We start from the raw sequence: 16,942 nt of genomic DNA on the forward strand, positions 1-16,942 counted from the left end.
AAACTATTTATGGTATATTCTCTTTGTGTTTTTGTATTGTTAACCAATTGTATGTCTGCACTTTTTATCCAGTTCTTTTTTATTAAGGTATGGAATTGTTGTCCAAACCAATTCACTTGGCAAGAAAATACTGTAATACCCTATTCTCTGAATTTCTCCCCAAGCGAACAAAGGTGCAGTTCAAGGTTTCGCCCTGAACTGTGATTCTTGCTACAGACATTTTATGTTTCAGAAAACAATCATTCTTTCATGTATCCCAGAAGGCTTGATAATATGATGTGAAGTAAACACTGGATTGACAAAACCTCGATCATCCCCTGATGTACGCAAGTTGATTGTCATCTGGCTCTGTGGTGCAATGGATAGCGCGTTGGACTTCTAAGTGAATTGGCAAAGTCATTCAAAGGTTGTGGGTTCGAATCCCACCAGAGTTGCATTTTTTACTTTCTTATTCAAACAAGGAACATTATGCATGTGAGGAATGTTTATTTTTGGCCGATGCTTTAATCTTAGTATTTGACCCAAGTTGAACCTATGTATCTAATACAGCATGCAACTGAATCAAAAGCAGTCTGCCTTCCATTGCAACAGGAACATATTGCTCATAAGCAATACAACATCACTGCCAGAAACTTTGCACTTTCCTAATGTATCCTTCCTTCAGAAACATTGTCTTTATAATAGCTGTAAATGAGATAGACCAAAAACACGACACCCTACACTCAGACATTTGTTTCTAGCGACATATAAAGTAAAATCTTCTTTCAAAGCTATTTATGGTATATTCTCTTTGTGTTTTTGTATTGTTAACCAATTGTATGGCTGCACTTTTTATCCAGTTCTTTTTTATTAAGGTATGGAATTGTTGTCCAAAAGTATTCAGTTTGCAAGAAAATACAGTAATACCCTATTCTTCGAATTTATCCCTAAAGGAACAAAGGTGTAGTTCAAGGTTTCACCCAGAAGTGTGATTCTTCTACAGACATTTTATGTTTCAGAAAACAATTATTCTTTCTTGTATCCCAGAAGGCTTGATAATATGATGTGAAGTAAACACTGGATCGACAAAACCTCGATCATCCCCTGATGTACGCAAGTTGATTGTCATCTGGCTCTGTGGCGCAATGAATAGCGCGTTGGACTTCTAAGTGAATTGGCAAAGTCATTCAAAGGTTGTGGGTTCGAATCCCACCAGAGTCGCATTTTTTACTTTCTTATTCAAACAAGGAACATTATGCATGTGAGGAATGTTTATTTTTGGCCGATGCTTTAATCTTAGTATTTGACCCAAGTTGAACCTATGTATCTAATACAGCATGCAACTGAATCAAAAGCAGTCTGCCTTCCATTGCAACAGGAACATATTGCTCATAAGCAATACAACTTCACTGCCAGAAACTTTGCACTTTCCTAATGTATCCTTCCTTCAGAAACATTGTCTTTATAATAGCTGTAAATGAGATAGACCAAAAAAACGACACCCTACACTCAGACATTTGTTTCTAGCGACATATAAAGTAAAATCTTCTTTCAAAGCTATTTATGGTATATTCTCTTTGTGTTTTTGTATTGTTAACCAATTGTATGGCTGCACTTTTTATCCAGTTCTTTTTTATTAAGGTATGGAATTGTTGTCCAAACGTATTCAGTTTGCAAGAAAATACAGTAATACCCTATTCTCCGAATTTATCCCTAAAGGAACAAAGGTGTAGTTCAAGGTTTCACCCAGAAGTGTGATTCTTCTACAGACATTTTATGTTTCAGAAAACAATTATTCTTTCTTGTATCCCAGAAGGCTTGATAATATGATGTGAAGTAAACACTGGATTGACAAAACTTCGATCATCCCTTAATGTACGCAAGTTGATTTTCATCTGGCTCTGTGGCGCAATGGATAGCGCGTTGGACTTCTAAGTGAATTGGCAAAGTCATTCAAAGGTTGTGGGTTCGAATCCCACCAGAGTCGTATTTTTTACTTTCTTATTCAAACAAGGAACATTATGCATGTGAGGAATGTTTATTTTTTGGCCGATGCTTTAATCTTAGTATTTGACCCAAGTTGAACCTATGTATCTAATACAGCATGCAACTGAATCAAAAGCAGTCTGCCTTCCATTGCAACAGGAACATATTGCTCATAAGCAATACAACATCACTACCAGAAACTTGGCACTTTTCTAATGTATCCTTCCTTCAGAAACATTGTCTTTATAATAGCTGTAAATGAGATAGACCAAAACACGACACCCTATGCTCAGACATGTGTTTCTAGCGACATATAAAGTAAATTCTTCTTTCAAAGCTATTTATGGTATATTCTCTTTGTGTTTTTGTATTGTTAACCAATTGTATGTCTGCACTTTTTATCCAGTTCTTTTTTATTAAGGTATGGAATTGTTGTCCAAACCAATTCACTTGGCAAGAAAATACTGTAATACCCTATTCTCCGAATTTATCCCTAAAGGAACAAAGGTGTAGTTCAAGGTTTCACCCAGAAGTGTGATTCTTCTACAGACATTTTATGTTTCCGAAAACAATTATTCTTTCTTGTATCCCAGAAGGCTTGATAATATGATGTGAAGTAAACACCGGATTGACAAAACTTCGATCATCCCTTAATGTACGCAAGTTGCTGTGCATCTGGCTCTGTGGCGCAATGACTTCTAAGTGAATTGGCAAAGTCATTCAAAGGTTGTGGGTTCGAATCCCACCAGAGTCGCATTTTTTACTTTCTTATTCAAACAAGGAACATTATGCATGTGAGGAATGTTTATTTTTGGCCGATGCTTTAATCTTAGTATTTGACCCAAGTTGAACCTATGTATCTAATACAGCATGCAACTGAATCAAAAGCAGTCTGCCTTCCATTGCAACAGGAACATATTGCTCATAAGCAATACAACATCACTGCCAGAAACTTTGCACTTTCCTAATGTATCTTTCCTTCAGAAACATTGTCTTTATAATAGCTGTAAATGAGATAGACCAAAAACACGACACCCTACACTCAGACATTTGTTTCTAGCGACATATAAAGTAAAATCTTCTTTCAAAGCTATTTATGGTATATTCTCTTTGTGTTTTTGTATTGTTAACCAATTGTATGTCTGCACTTTTTATCCAGTTCTTTTTTATTAAGGTATGGAATTGTTGTCCAAACCTATTCACTTGGCAAGAAAATACTGTAATACCCTATTCTCTGAATTTCTCCCCAAGCGAACAAAGGTGCAGTTCAAGGTTTCACACAGAAGTGTGATTCTTGCTACAGACATTTTATGTTTCAGAAAACAATCATTCTTTGATGTGTCCCAGAAGGCTTGATAATGTGATGTGAAGTAAACACCGGATTGACAAAACTTCGATCATCCCTTAATGTACGCAAGTTGGTTTTCATCTGGCTCTGTGGCGCAATGGATAGCGCATTGGACTTCTAAGTGAATTGGCAAAGTCCTTCAAAGGTTGTGGGTTCGAATCCCACCAGAGTCACATTTTTTACTTTCTTATTCAAACAAGGAACATTATGCATGTGAGGAATGTTTATTTTTGGCCGATGCTTTAATCTTAGTATTTGACCCAAGTTGAACCTATGTATCTAATACAGCATGCAACTGAATCAAAAGCAGTCTGCCTTCCATTGCAACAGGAACATATTGCTCATAAGGAATACAACATCACTGCCAGAAACTTTGCACTTTCCTAATGTATCCTTCCTTCAGAAACATTGTCTTTATAATAGCTGTAAATGAGATAGACCAAAAACACGACACCCTACACTCAGACATTTGTTTCTAGCGACATATAAAGTAAAATATTCTTTCAAAACTATTTATGGTATATTCTCTTTGTGTTTTTGTATTGTTAACCAATTGTATGGCTGCACTTTTTATCCAGTTCTTTTTTATTAAGGTATGGAATTGTTGTCCAAACGTATTCAGTTTGCAAGAAAATACAGTAATACCCTATTCTCCGAATTTATCCCTAAAGGAACAAAGGTGTAGTTCAAGGTTTCACCCAGAAGTGTGATTCTTCTACAGACATTTTATGTTTCAGAAAACAATTATTCTTTCTTGTATCCCAGAAGGCTTGATAATATGATGTGAAGTAAACACTGGATCGACAAAACCTCGATCATCCCCTGATGTACGCAAGTTGATTGTCATCTGGCTCTGTGGCGCAATGAATAGCGCGTTGGACTTCTAAGTGAATTGGCAAAGTCATTCAAAGGTTGTGGGTTCGAATCCCACCAGAGTCGCATTTTTTACTTTCTTATTCAAACAAGGAACATTATGCATGTGAGGAATGTTTATTTTTGGCCGATGCTTTAATCTTAGTATTTGACCCAAGTTGAACCTATGTATCTAATACAGCATGCAACTGAATCAAAAGCAGTCTGCCTTCCATTGCAACAGGAACATATTGCTCATAAGCAATACAACTTCACTGCCAGAAACTTTGCACTTTCCTAATGTATCCTTCCTTCAGAAACATTGTCTTTATAATAGCTGTAAATGAGATAGACCAAAAACACAACACCCTACACTCAGACATTTGTTTCTAGCGACATATAAAGTAAAATATTCTTTCAAAACTATTTATGGTATATTCTCTTTGTGTTTTTGTATTGTTAACCAATTGTATGTCTGCACTTTTTATCCAGTTCTTTTTTATTAAGGTATGGAATTGTTGTCCAAACCAATTCACTTGGCAAGAAAATACTGTAATACCCTATTCTCTGAATTTCTCCCCAAGCGAACAAAGGTGCAGTTCAAGGTTTCGCCCTGAACTGTGATTCTTGCTACAGACATTTTATGTTTCAGAAAACAATCATTCTTTCATGTATCCCAGAAGGCTTGATAATATGATGTGAAGTAAACACTGGATTGAAAAAACCTCGATCATCCCCTGATGTACGCAAGTTGATTGTCATCTGGCTCAGTGGCGCAATGGATAGCGCGTTGGATCTAAGTGAATTGGCAAAGTCATTCAAAGGTTGTGGGTTCGAATCCCACCAGAGTTGCATTTTTTACTTTCTTATTCAAACAAGGAACATTATGCATGTGAGGAATGTTTATTTTTGGCCGATGCTTTAATCTTAGTATTTGACCCAAGTTGAACCTATGTATCTAATACAGCATGCAACTGAATCAAAAGCAGTCTGCCTTCCATTGCAACAGGAACATATTGCTCATAAGCAATACAACATCACTGCCAGAAACTTTGCACTTTCCTAATGTATCCTTCCTTCAGAAACATTGTCTTTATAATAGCTGTAAATGAGATAGACCAAAAACACGACACCCTACACTCAGACATTTGTTTCTAGCGACATATAAAGTAAAATATTCTTTCAAAACTATTTATGGTATATTCTCTTTGTGTTTTTGTATTGTTAACCAATTGTATGGCTGCACTTTTTATCCAGTTCTTTTTTATTAAGGTATGGAATTGTTGTCCAAACGTATTCAGTTTGCAAGAAAATACAGTAATACCCTATTCTCCGAATTTATCCCTAAAGGAACAAAGGTGTAGTTCAAGGTTTCACCCAGAAGTGTGATTCTTCTACAGACATTTTATGTTTCAGAAAACAATTATTCTTTCTTGTGTCCCAGAAGGCTTGATAATATGATGTGAAGTAAACACTGGATCGACAAAACCTCGATCATCCCCTGATGTACGCAAGTTGATTGTCATCTGGCTCTGTGGCGCAATGAATAGCACGTTGGACTTCTAAGTGAATTGGCAAAGTCATTCAAAGGTTGTGGGTTTGAATCCCACCAGAGTCGCATTTTTTACTTTCTTATTCAAACAAGGAACATTATGCATGTGAGGAATGTTTATTTTTGGCCGATGCTTTAATCTTAGTATTTGACCCAAGTTGAACCTATGTATCTAATACAGCATGCAACTGAATCAAAAGCAGTCTGCCTTCCATTGCAACAGGAACATATTGCTCATAAGCAATACAACATCACTGCCAGAAACTTTGCACTTTCCTAATGTATCCTTCCTTCAGAAACATTGTCTTTATAATAGCTGTAAATGAGATAGACCAAAAACACGACACCCTACACTCAGACATTTGTTTCTAGCGACATATAAAGTAAAATCTTCTTTCAAAGCTATTTATGGTATATTCTCTTTGTGTTTTTGTATTGTTAACCAATTGTATGGCTGCACTTTTTATCCAGTTCTTTTTTATTAAGGTATGGAATTGTTGTCCAAAAGTATTCAGTTTGCAAGAAAATACAGTAATACCCTATTCTTCGAATTTATCCCTAAAGGAACAAAGGTGTAGTTCAAGGTTTCACCCAGAAGTGTGATTCTTCTACAGACATTTTATGTTTCAGAAAACAATTATTCTTTCTTGTATCCCAGAAGGCTTGATAATATGATGTGAAGTAAACACTGGATCGACAAAACCTCGATCATCCCCTGATGTACGCAAGTTGATTGTCATCTGGCTCTGTGGCGCAATGAATAGCGCGTTGGACTTCTAAGTGAATTGGCAAAGTCATTCAAAGGTTGTGGGTTCGAATCCCACCAGAGTCGCATTTTTTACTTTCTTATTCAAACAAGGAACATTATGCATGTGAGGAATGTTTATTTTTGGCCGATGCTTTAATCTTAGTATTTGACCCAAGTTGAACCTATGTATCTAATACAGCATGCAACTGAATCAAAAGCAGTCTGCCTTCCATTGCAACAGGAACATATTGCTCATAAGCAATACAACTTCACTGCCAGAAACTTTGCACTTTCCTAATGTATCCTTCCTTCAGAAACATTGTCTTTATAATAGCTGTAAATGAGATAGACCAAAAAAACGACACCCTACACTCAGACATTTGTTTCTAGCGACATATAAAGTAAAATCTTCTTTCAAAGCTATTTATGGTATATTCTCTTTGTGTTTTTGTATTGTTAACCAATTGTATGGCTGCACTTTTTATCCAGTTCTTTTTTATTAAGGTATGGAATTGTTGTCCAAACGTATTCAGTTTGCAAGAAAATACAGTAATACCCTATTCTCCGAATTTATCCCTAAAGGAACAAAGGTGTAGTTCAAGGTTTCACCCAGAAGTGTGATTCTTCTACAGACATTTTATGTTTCAGAAAACAATTATTCTTTCTTGTATCCCAGAAGGCTTGATAATATGATGTGAAGTAAACACTGGATTGACAAAACTTCGATCATCCCTTAATGTACGCAAGTTGATTTTCATCTGGCTCTGTGGCGCAATGGATAGCGCGTTGGACTTCTAAGTGAATTGGCAAAGTCATTCAAAGGTTGTGGGTTCGAATCCCACCAGAGTCGTATTTTTTACTTTCTTATTCAAACAAGGAACATTATGCATGTGAGGAATGTTTATTTTTTGGCCGATGCTTTAATCTTAGTATTTGACCCAAGTTGAACCTATGTATCTAATACAGCATGCAACTGAATCAAAAGCAGTCTGCCTTCCATTGCAACAGGAACATATTGCTCATAAGCAATACAACATCACTACCAGAAACTTGGCACTTTTCTAATGTATCCTTCCTTCAGAAACATTGTCTTTATAATAGCTGTAAATGAGATAGACCAAAAACACAACACCCTACACTCAGACATTTGTTTCTAGCGACATATAAAGTAAAATATTCTTTCAAAACTATTTATGGTATATTCTCTTTGTGTTTTTGTATTGTTAACCAATTGTATGTCTGCACTTTTTATCCAGTTCTTTTTTATTAAGGTATGGAATTGTTGTCCAAACCAATTCACTTGGCAAGAAAATACTGTAATACCCTATTCTCTGAATTTCTCCCCAAGCGAACAAAGGTGCAGTTCAAGGTTTCGCCCTGAACTGTGATTCTTGCTACAGACATTTTATGTTTCAGAAAACAATCATTCTTTCATGTATCCCAGAAGGCTTGATAATATGATGTGAAGTAAACACTGGATTGAAAAAACCTCGATCATCCCCTGATGTACGCAAGTTGATTGTCATCTGGCTCAGTGGCGCAATGGATAGCGCGTTGGATCTAAGTGAATTGGCAAAGTCATTCAAAGGTTGTGGGTTCGAATCCCACCAGAGTTGCATTTTTTACTTTCTTATTCAAACAAGGAACATTATGCATGTGAGGAATGTTTATTTTTGGCCGATGCTTTAATCTTAGTATTTGACCCAAGTTGAACCTATGTATCTAATACAGCATGCAACTGAATCAAAAGCAGTCTGCCTTCCATTGCAACAGGAACATATTGCTCATAAGCAATACAACATCACTACCAGAAACTTGGCACTTTTCTAATGTATCCTTCCTTCAGAAACATTGTCTTTATAATAGCTGTAAATGAGATAGACCAAAACACGACACCCTATGCTCAGACATGTGTTTCTAGCGACATATAAAGTAAATTCTTCTTTCAAAGCTATTTATGGTATATTCTCTTTGTGTTTTTGTATTGTTAACCAATTGTATGTCTGCACTTTTTATCCAGTTCTTTTTTATTAAGGTATGGAATTGTTGTCCAAACCAATTCACTTGGCAAGAAAATACTGTAATACCCTATTCTCCGAATTTATCCCTAAAGGAACAAAGGTGTAGTTCAAGGTTTCACCCAGAAGTGTGATTCTTCTACAGACATTTTATGTTTCCGAAAACAATTATTCTTTCTTGTATCCCAGAAGGCTTGATAATATGATGTGAAGTAAACACCGGATTGACAAAACTTCGATCATCCCTTAATGTACGCAAGTTGCTGTGCATCTGGCTCTGTGGCGCAATGACTTCTAAGTGAATTGGCAAAGTCATTCAAAGGTTGTGGGTTCGAATCCCACCAGAGTCGCATTTTTTACTTTCTTATTCAAACAAGGAACATTATGCATGTGAGGAATGTTTATTTTTGGCCGATGCTTTAATCTTAGTATTTGACCCAAGTTGAACCTATGTATCTAATACAGCATGCAACTGAATCAAAAGCAGTCTGCCTTCCATTGCAACAGGAACATATTGCTCATAAGCAATACAACATCACTGCCAGAAACTTTGCACTTTCCTAATGTATCTTTCCTTCAGAAACATTGTCTTTATAATAGCTGTAAATGAGATAGACCAAAAACACGACACCCTACACTCAGACATTTGTTTCTAGCGACATATAAAGTAAAATCTTCTTTCAAAGCTATTTATGGTATATTCTCTTTGTGTTTTTGTATTGTTAACCAATTGTATGTCTGCACTTTTTATCCAGTTCTTTTTTATTAAGGTATGGAATTGTTGTCCAAACCTATTCACTTGGCAAGAAAATACTGTAATACCCTATTCTCTGAATTTCTCCCCAAGCGAACAAAGGTGCAGTTCAAGGTTTCACACAGAAGTGTGATTCTTGCTACAGACATTTTATGTTTCAGAAAACAATCATTCTTTGATGTGTCCCAGAAGGCTTGATAATGTGATGTGAAGTAAACACCGGATTGACAAAACTTCGATCATCCCTTAATGTACGCAAGTTGGTTTTCATCTGGCTCTGTGGCGCAATGGATAGCGCATTGGACTTCTAAGTGAATTGGCAAAGTCCTTCAAAGGTTGTGGGTTCGAATCCCACCAGAGTCACATTTTTTACTTTCTTATTCAAACAAGGAACATTATGCATGTGAGGAATGTTTATTTTTGGCCGATGCTTTAATCTTAGTATTTGACCCAAGTTGAACCTATGTATCTAATACAGCATGCAACTGAATCAAAAGCAGTCTGCCTTCCATTGCAACAGGAACATATTGCTCATAAGGAATACAACATCACTGCCAGAAACTTTGCACTTTCCTAATGTATCCTTCCTTCAGAAACATTGTCTTTATAATAGCTGTAAATGAGATAGACCAAAAACACGACACCCTACACTCAGACATTTGTTTCTAGCGACATATAAAGTAAAATATTCTTTCAAAACTATTTATGGTATATTCTCTTTGTGTTTTTGTATTGTTAACCAATTGTATGGCTGCACTTTTTATCCAGTTCTTTTTTATTAAGGTATGGAATTGTTGTCCAAACGTATTCAGTTTGCAAGAAAATACAGTAATACCCTATTCTCCGAATTTATCCCTAAAGGAACAAAGGTGTAGTTCAAGGTTTCACCCAGAAGTGTGATTCTTCTACAGACATTTTATGTTTCAGAAAACAATTATTCTTTCTTGTATCCCAGAAGGCTTGATAATATGATGTGAAGTAAACACTGGATCGACAAAACCTCGATCATCCCCTGATGTACGCAAGTTGATTGTCATCTGGCTCTGTGGCGCAATGAATAGCGCGTTGGACTTCTAAGTGAATTGGCAAAGTCATTCAAAGGTTGTGGGTTCGAATCCCACCAGAGTCGCATTTTTTACTTTCTTATTCAAACAAGGAACATTATGCATGTGAGGAATGTTTATTTTTGGCCGATGCTTTAATCTTAGTATTTGACCCAAGTTGAACCTATGTATCTAATACAGCATGCAACTGAATCAAAAGCAGTCTGCCTTCCATTGCAACAGGAACATATTGCTCATAAGCAATACAACTTCACTGCCAGAAACTTTGCACTTTCCTAATGTATCCTTCCTTCAGAAACATTGTCTTTATAATAGCTGTAAATGAGATAGACCAAAAACACAACACCCTACACTCAGACATTTGTTTCTAGCGACATATAAAGTAAAATATTCTTTCAAAACTATTTATGGTATATTCTCTTTGTGTTTTTGTATTGTTAACCAATTGTATGTCTGCACTTTTTATCCAGTTCTTTTTTATTAAGGTATGGAATTGTTGTCCAAACCAATTCACTTGGCAAGAAAATACTGTAATACCCTATTCTCTGAATTTCTCCCCAAGCGAACAAAGGTGCAGTTCAAGGTTTCGCCCTGAACTGTGATTCTTGCTACAGACATTTTATGTTTCAGAAAACAATCATTCTTTCATGTATCCCAGAAGGCTTGATAATATGATGTGAAGTAAACACTGGATTGAAAAAACCTCGATCATCCCCTGATGTACGCAAGTTGATTGTCATCTGGCTCAGTGGCGCAATGGATAGCGCGTTGGATCTAAGTGAATTGGCAAAGTCATTCAAAGGTTGTGGGTTCGAATCCCACCAGAGTTGCATTTTTTACTTTCTTATTCAAACAAGGAACATTATGCATGTGAGGAATGTTTATTTTTGGCCGATGCTTTAATCTTAGTATTTGACCCAAGTTGAACCTATGTATCTAATACAGCATGCAACTGAATCAAAAGCAGTCTGCCTTCCATTGCAACAGGAACATATTGCTCATAAGCAATACAACATCACTGCCAGAAACTTTGCACTTTCCTAATGTATCCTTCCTTCAGAAACATTGTCTTTATAATAGCTGTAAATGAGATAGACCAAAAACACGACACCCTACACTCAGACATTTGTTTCTAGCGACATATAAAGTAAAATATTCTTTCAAAACTATTTATGGTATATTCTCTTTGTGTTTTTGTATTGTTAACCAATTGTATGGCTGCACTTTTTATCCAGTTCTTTTTTATTAAGGTATGGAATTGTTGTCCAAACGTATTCAGTTTGCAAGAAAATACAGTAATACCCTATTCTCCGAATTTATCCCTAAAGGAACAAAGGTGTAGTTCAAGGTTTCACCCAGAAGTGTGATTCTTCTACAGACATTTTATGTTTCAGAAAACAATTATTCTTTCTTGTGTCCCAGAAGGCTTGATAATATGATGTGAAGTAAACACTGGATCGACAAAACCTCGATCATCCCCTGATGTACGCAAGTTGATTGTCATCTGGCTCTGTGGCGCAATGAATAGCACGTTGGACTTCTAAGTGAATTGGCAAAGTCATTCAAAGGTTGTGGGTTTGAATCCCACCAGAGTCGCATTTTTTACTTTCTTATTCAAACAAGGAACATTATGCATGTGAGGAATGTTTATTTTTGGCCGATGCTTTAATCTTAGTATTTGACCCAAGTTGAACCTATGTATCTAATACAGCATGCAACTGAATCAAAAGCAGTCTGCCTTCCATTGCAACAGGAACATATTGCTCATAAGCAATACAACATCACTGCCAGAAACTTTGCACTTTCCTAATGTATCCTTCCTTCAGAAACATTGTCTTTATAATAGCTGTAAATGAGATAGACCAAAAACACGACACCCTACACTCAGACATTTGTTTCTAGCGACATATAAAGTAAAATCTTCTTTCAAAGCTATTTATGGTATATTCTCTTTGTGTTTTTGTATTGTTAACCAATTGTATGGCTGCACTTTTTATCCAGTTCTTTTTTATTAAGGTATGGAATTGTTGTCCAAAAGTATTCAGTTTGCAAGAAAATACAGTAATACCCTATTCTTCGAATTTATCCCTAAAGGAACAAAGGTGTAGTTCAAGGTTTCACCCAGAAGTGTGATTCTTCTACAGACATTTTATGTTTCAGAAAACAATTATTCTTTCTTGTATCCCAGAAGGCTTGATAATATGATGTGAAGTAAACACTGGATCGACAAAACCTCGATCATCCCCTGATGTACGCAAGTTGATTGTCATCTGGCTCTGTGGCGCAATGAATAGCGCGTTGGACTTCTAAGTGAATTGGCAAAGTCATTCAAAGGTTGTGGGTTCGAATCCCACCAGAGTCGCATTTTTTACTTTCTTATTCAAACAAGGAACATTATGCATGTGAGGAATGTTTATTTTTGGCCGATGCTTTAATCTTAGTATTTGACCCAAGTTGAACCTATGTATCTAATACAGCATGCAACTGAATCAAAAGCAGTCTGCCTTCCATTGCAACAGGAACATATTGCTCATAAGCAATACAACTTCACTGCCAGAAACTTTGCACTTTCCTAATGTATCCTTCCTTCAGAAACATTGTCTTTATAATAGCTGTAAATGAGATAGACCAAAAAAACGACACCCTACACTCAGACATTTGTTTCTAGCGACATATAAAGTAAAATCTTCTTTCAAAGCTATTTATGGTATATTCTCTTTGTGTTTTTGTATTGTTAACCAATTGTATGGCTGCACTTTTTATCCAGTTCTTTTTTATTAAGGTATGGAATTGTTGTCCAAACGTATTCAGTTTGCAAGAAAATACAGTAATACCCTATTCTCCGAATTTATCCCTAAAGGAACAAAGGTGTAGTTCAAGGTTTCACCCAGAAGTGTGATTCTTCTACAGACATTTTATGTTTCAGAAAACAATTATTCTTTCTTGTATCCCAGAAGGCTTGATAATATGATGTGAAGTAAACACTGGATTGACAAAACTTCGATCATCCCTTAATGTACGCAAGTTGATTTTCATCTGGCTCTGTGGCGCAATGGATAGCGCGTTGGACTTCTAAGTGAATTGGCAAAGTCATTCAAAGGTTGTGGGTTCGAATCCCACCAGAGTCGTATTTTTTACTTTCTTATTCAAACAAGGAACATTATGCATGTGAGGAATGTTTATTTTTTGGCCGATGCTTTAATCTTAGTATTTGACCCAAGTTGAACCTATGTATCTAATACAGCATGCAACTGAATCAAAAGCAGTCTGCCTTCCATTGCAACAGGAACATATTGCTCATAAGCAATACAACATCACTACCAGAAACTTGGCACTTTTCTAATGTATCCTTCCTTCAGAAACATTGTCTTTATAATAGCTGTAAATGAGATAGACCAAAAACACAACACCCTACACTCAGACATTTGTTTCTAGCGACATATAAAGTAAAATATTCTTTCAAAACTATTTATGGTATATTCTCTTTGTGTTTTTGTATTGTTAACCAATTGTATGTCTGCACTTTTTATCCAGTTCTTTTTTATTAAGGTATGGAATTGTTGTCCAAACCAATTCACTTGGCAAGAAAATACTGTAATACCCTATTCTCTGAATTTCTCCCCAAGCGAACAAAGGTGCAGTTCAAGGTTTCGCCCTGAACTGTGATTCTTGCTACAGACATTTTATGTTTCAGAAAACAATCATTCTTTCATGTATCCCAGAAGGCTTGATAATATGATGTGAAGTAAACACTGGATTGAAAAAACCTCGATCATCCCCTGATGTACGCAAGTTGATTGTCATCTGGCTCAGTGGCGCAATGGATAGCGCGTTGGATCTAAGTGAATTGGCAAAGTCATTCAAAGGTTGTGGGTTCGAATCCCACCAGAGTTGCATTTTTTACTTTCTTATTCAAACAAGGAACATTATGCATGTGAGGAATGTTTATTTTTGGCCGATGCTTTAATCTTAGTATTTGACCCAAGTTGAACCTATGTATCTAATACAGCATGCAACTGAATCAAAAGCAGTCTGCCTTCCATTGCAACAGGAACATATTGCTCATAAGCAATACAACATCACTGCCAGAAACTTTGCACTTTCCTAATGTATCCTTCCTTCAGAAACATTGTCTTTATAATAGCTGTAAATGAGATAGACCAAAAACACGACACCCTACACTCAGACATTTGTTTCTAGCGACATATAAAGTAAAATATTCTTTCAAAACTATTTATGGTATATTCTCTTTGTGTTTTTGTATTGTTAACCAATTGTATGGCTGCACTTTTTATCCAGTTCTTTTTTATTAAGGTATGGAATTGTTGTCCAAACGTATTCAGTTTGCAAGAAAATACAGTAATACCCTATTCTCCGAATTTATCCCTAAAGGAACAAAGGTGTAGTTCAAGGTTTCACCCAGAAGTGTGATTCTTCTACAGACATTTTATGTTTCAGAAAACAATTATTCTTTCTTGTGTCCCAGAAGGCTTGATAATATGATGTGAAGTAAACACTGGATCGACAAAACCTCGATCATCCCCTGATGTACGCAAGTTGATTGTCATCTGGCTCTGTGGCGCAATGAATAGCACGTTGGACTTCTAAGTGAATTGGCAAAGTCATTCAAAGGTTGTGGGTTTGAATCCCACCAGAGTCGCATTTTTTACTTTCTTATTCAAACAAGGAACATTATGCATGTGAGGAATGTTTATTTTTGGCCGATGCTTTAATCTTAGTATTTGACCCAAGTTGAACCTATGTATCTAATACAGCATGCAACTGAATCAAAAGCAGTCTGCCTTCCATTGCAACAGGAACATATTGCTCATAAGCAATACAACATCACTGCCAGAAACTTTGCACTTTCCTAATGTATCCTTCCTTCAGAAACATTGTCTTTATAATAGCTGTAAATGAGATAGACCAAAAACACGACACCCTACACTCAGACATTTGTTTCTAGCGACATATAAAGTAAAATCTTCTTTCAAAGCTATTTATGGTATATTCTCTTTGTGTTTTTGTATTGTTAACCAATTGTATGGCTGCACTTTTTATCCAGTTCTTTTTTATTAAGGTATGGAATTGTTGTCCAAAAGTATTCAGTTTGCAAGAAAATACAGTAATACCCTATTCTTCGAATTTATCCCTAAAGGAACAAAGGTGTAGTTCAAGGTTTCACCCAGAAGTGTGATTCTTCTACAGACATTTTATGTTTCAGAAAACAATTATTCTTTCTTGTATCCCAGAAGGCTTGATAATATGATGTGAAGTAAACACTGGATCGACAAAACCTCGATCATCCCCTGATGTACGCAAGTTGATTGTCATCTGGCTCTGTGGCGCAATGAATAGCGCGTTGGACTTCTAAGTGAATTGGCAAAGTCATTCAAAGGTTGTGGGTTCGAATCCCACCAGAGTCGCATTTTTTACTTTCTTATTCAAACAAGGAACATTATGCATGTGAGGAATGTTTATTTTTGGCCGATGCTTTAATCTTAGTATTTGACCCAAGTTGAACCTATGTATCTAATACAGCATGCAACTGAATCAAAAGCAGTCTGCCTTCCATTGCAACAGGAACATATTGCTCATAAGCAATACAACTTCACTGCCAGAAACTTTGCACTTTCCTAATGTATCCTTCCTTCAGAAACATTGTCTTTATAATAGCTGTAAATGAGATAGACCAAAAAAACGACACCCTACACTCAGACATTTGTTTCTAGCGACATATAAAGTAAAATCTTCTTTCAAAGCTATTTATGGTATATTCTCTTTGTGTTTTTGTATTGTTAACCAATTGTATGGCTGCACTTTTTATCCAGTTCTTTTTTATTAAGGTATGGAATTGTTGTCCAAACGTATTCAGTTTGCAAGAAAATACAGTAATACCCTATTCTCCGAATTTATCCCTAAAGGAACAAAGGTGTAGTTCAAGGTTTCACCCAGAAGTGTGATTCTTCTACAGACATTTTATGTTTCAGAAAACAATTATTCTTTCTTGTATCCCAGAAGGCTTGATAATATGATGTGAAGTAAACACTGGATTGACAAAACTTCGATCATCCCTTAATGTACGCAAGTTGATTTTCATCTGGCTCTGTGGCGCAATGGATAGCGCGTTGGACTTCTAAGTGAATTGGCAAAGTCATTCAAAGGTTGTGGGTTCGAATCCCACCAGAGTCGTATTTTTTACTTTCTTATTCAAACAAGGAACATTATGCATGTGAGGAATGTTTATTTTTTGGCCGATGCTTTAATCTTAGTATTTGACCCAAGTTGAACCTATGTATCTAATACAGCATGCAACTGAATCAAAAGCAGTCTGCCTTCCATTGCAACAGGAACATATTGCTCATAAGCAATACAACATCACTACCAGAAACTTGGCACTTTTCTAATGTATCCTTCCTTCAGAAACATTGTCTTTATAATAGCTGTAAATGAGATAGACCAAAACACGACACCCTATGCTCAGACATGTGTTTCTAGCGACATATAAAGTAAATTCTTCTTTCAAAGCTATTTATGGTATATTCTCTTTGTGTTTTTGTATTGTTAACCAATTGTATGTCTGCACTTTTTATCCAGTTCTTTTTTATTAAGGTATGGAATTGTTGTCCAAACCAATTCAC

General features: G+C 36.1%; 10 non-coding genes across 10 annotated transcripts; all 10 read left to right on the plus strand.

Moving 5' to 3' along the window:
* Positions 1-1,876: 1,876 nt before the first annotated feature.
* Positions 1,877-1,966, plus strand: TRNAR-UCU (transfer RNA arginine (anticodon UCU)). Its single transcript is given in 2 exon segments — positions 1,877-1,913; positions 1,931-1,966. It is a non-coding gene; the product is annotated as a tRNA-Arg (tRNA).
* A 1,430-nt stretch (positions 1,967-3,396) lies between these two features.
* On the plus strand, positions 3,397-3,486 carry TRNAR-UCU (transfer RNA arginine (anticodon UCU)). Its single transcript is given in 2 exon segments — positions 3,397-3,433; positions 3,451-3,486. It is a non-coding gene; the product is annotated as a tRNA-Arg (tRNA).
* A 2,973-nt stretch (positions 3,487-6,459) lies between these two features.
* On the plus strand, positions 6,460-6,549 carry TRNAR-UCU (transfer RNA arginine (anticodon UCU)). Its single transcript is given in 2 exon segments — positions 6,460-6,496; positions 6,514-6,549. It is a non-coding gene; the product is annotated as a tRNA-Arg (tRNA).
* A 676-nt stretch (positions 6,550-7,225) lies between these two features.
* Positions 7,226-7,315, plus strand: TRNAR-UCU (transfer RNA arginine (anticodon UCU)). Its single transcript is given in 2 exon segments — positions 7,226-7,262; positions 7,280-7,315. It is a non-coding gene; the product is annotated as a tRNA-Arg (tRNA).
* Positions 7,316-9,510: 2,195 nt separating this feature from the next.
* TRNAR-UCU (transfer RNA arginine (anticodon UCU)) lies at positions 9,511-9,600 on the plus strand. The gene is given in 2 exon segments: positions 9,511-9,547; positions 9,565-9,600. It is a non-coding gene; the product is annotated as a tRNA-Arg (tRNA).
* A 676-nt stretch (positions 9,601-10,276) lies between these two features.
* On the plus strand, positions 10,277-10,366 carry TRNAR-UCU (transfer RNA arginine (anticodon UCU)). The gene is given in 2 exon segments: positions 10,277-10,313; positions 10,331-10,366. It is a non-coding gene; the product is annotated as a tRNA-Arg (tRNA).
* Positions 10,367-12,573: 2,207 nt separating this feature from the next.
* TRNAR-UCU (transfer RNA arginine (anticodon UCU)) lies at positions 12,574-12,663 on the plus strand. Its single transcript is given in 2 exon segments — positions 12,574-12,610; positions 12,628-12,663. It is a non-coding gene; the product is annotated as a tRNA-Arg (tRNA).
* A 676-nt stretch (positions 12,664-13,339) lies between these two features.
* On the plus strand, positions 13,340-13,429 carry TRNAR-UCU (transfer RNA arginine (anticodon UCU)). Its single transcript is given in 2 exon segments — positions 13,340-13,376; positions 13,394-13,429. It is a non-coding gene; the product is annotated as a tRNA-Arg (tRNA).
* A 2,208-nt stretch (positions 13,430-15,637) lies between these two features.
* On the plus strand, positions 15,638-15,727 carry TRNAR-UCU (transfer RNA arginine (anticodon UCU)). Its single transcript is given in 2 exon segments — positions 15,638-15,674; positions 15,692-15,727. It is a non-coding gene; the product is annotated as a tRNA-Arg (tRNA).
* Positions 15,728-16,403: 676 nt separating this feature from the next.
* On the plus strand, positions 16,404-16,493 carry TRNAR-UCU (transfer RNA arginine (anticodon UCU)). Its single transcript is given in 2 exon segments — positions 16,404-16,440; positions 16,458-16,493. It is a non-coding gene; the product is annotated as a tRNA-Arg (tRNA).
* Positions 16,494-16,942: the final 449 nt, after the last annotated feature.

The sequence above is a fragment of the Ambystoma mexicanum genome (genome assembly GCF_040938575.1).
Source record: "Ambystoma mexicanum isolate Mex_15411 chromosome 12 unlocalized genomic scaffold, UKY_AmexF1_1 Mex_chr12_unloc.1, whole genome shotgun sequence".
Lineage (NCBI taxonomy): Eukaryota > Metazoa > Chordata > Amphibia > Caudata > Ambystomatidae > Ambystoma > Ambystoma mexicanum.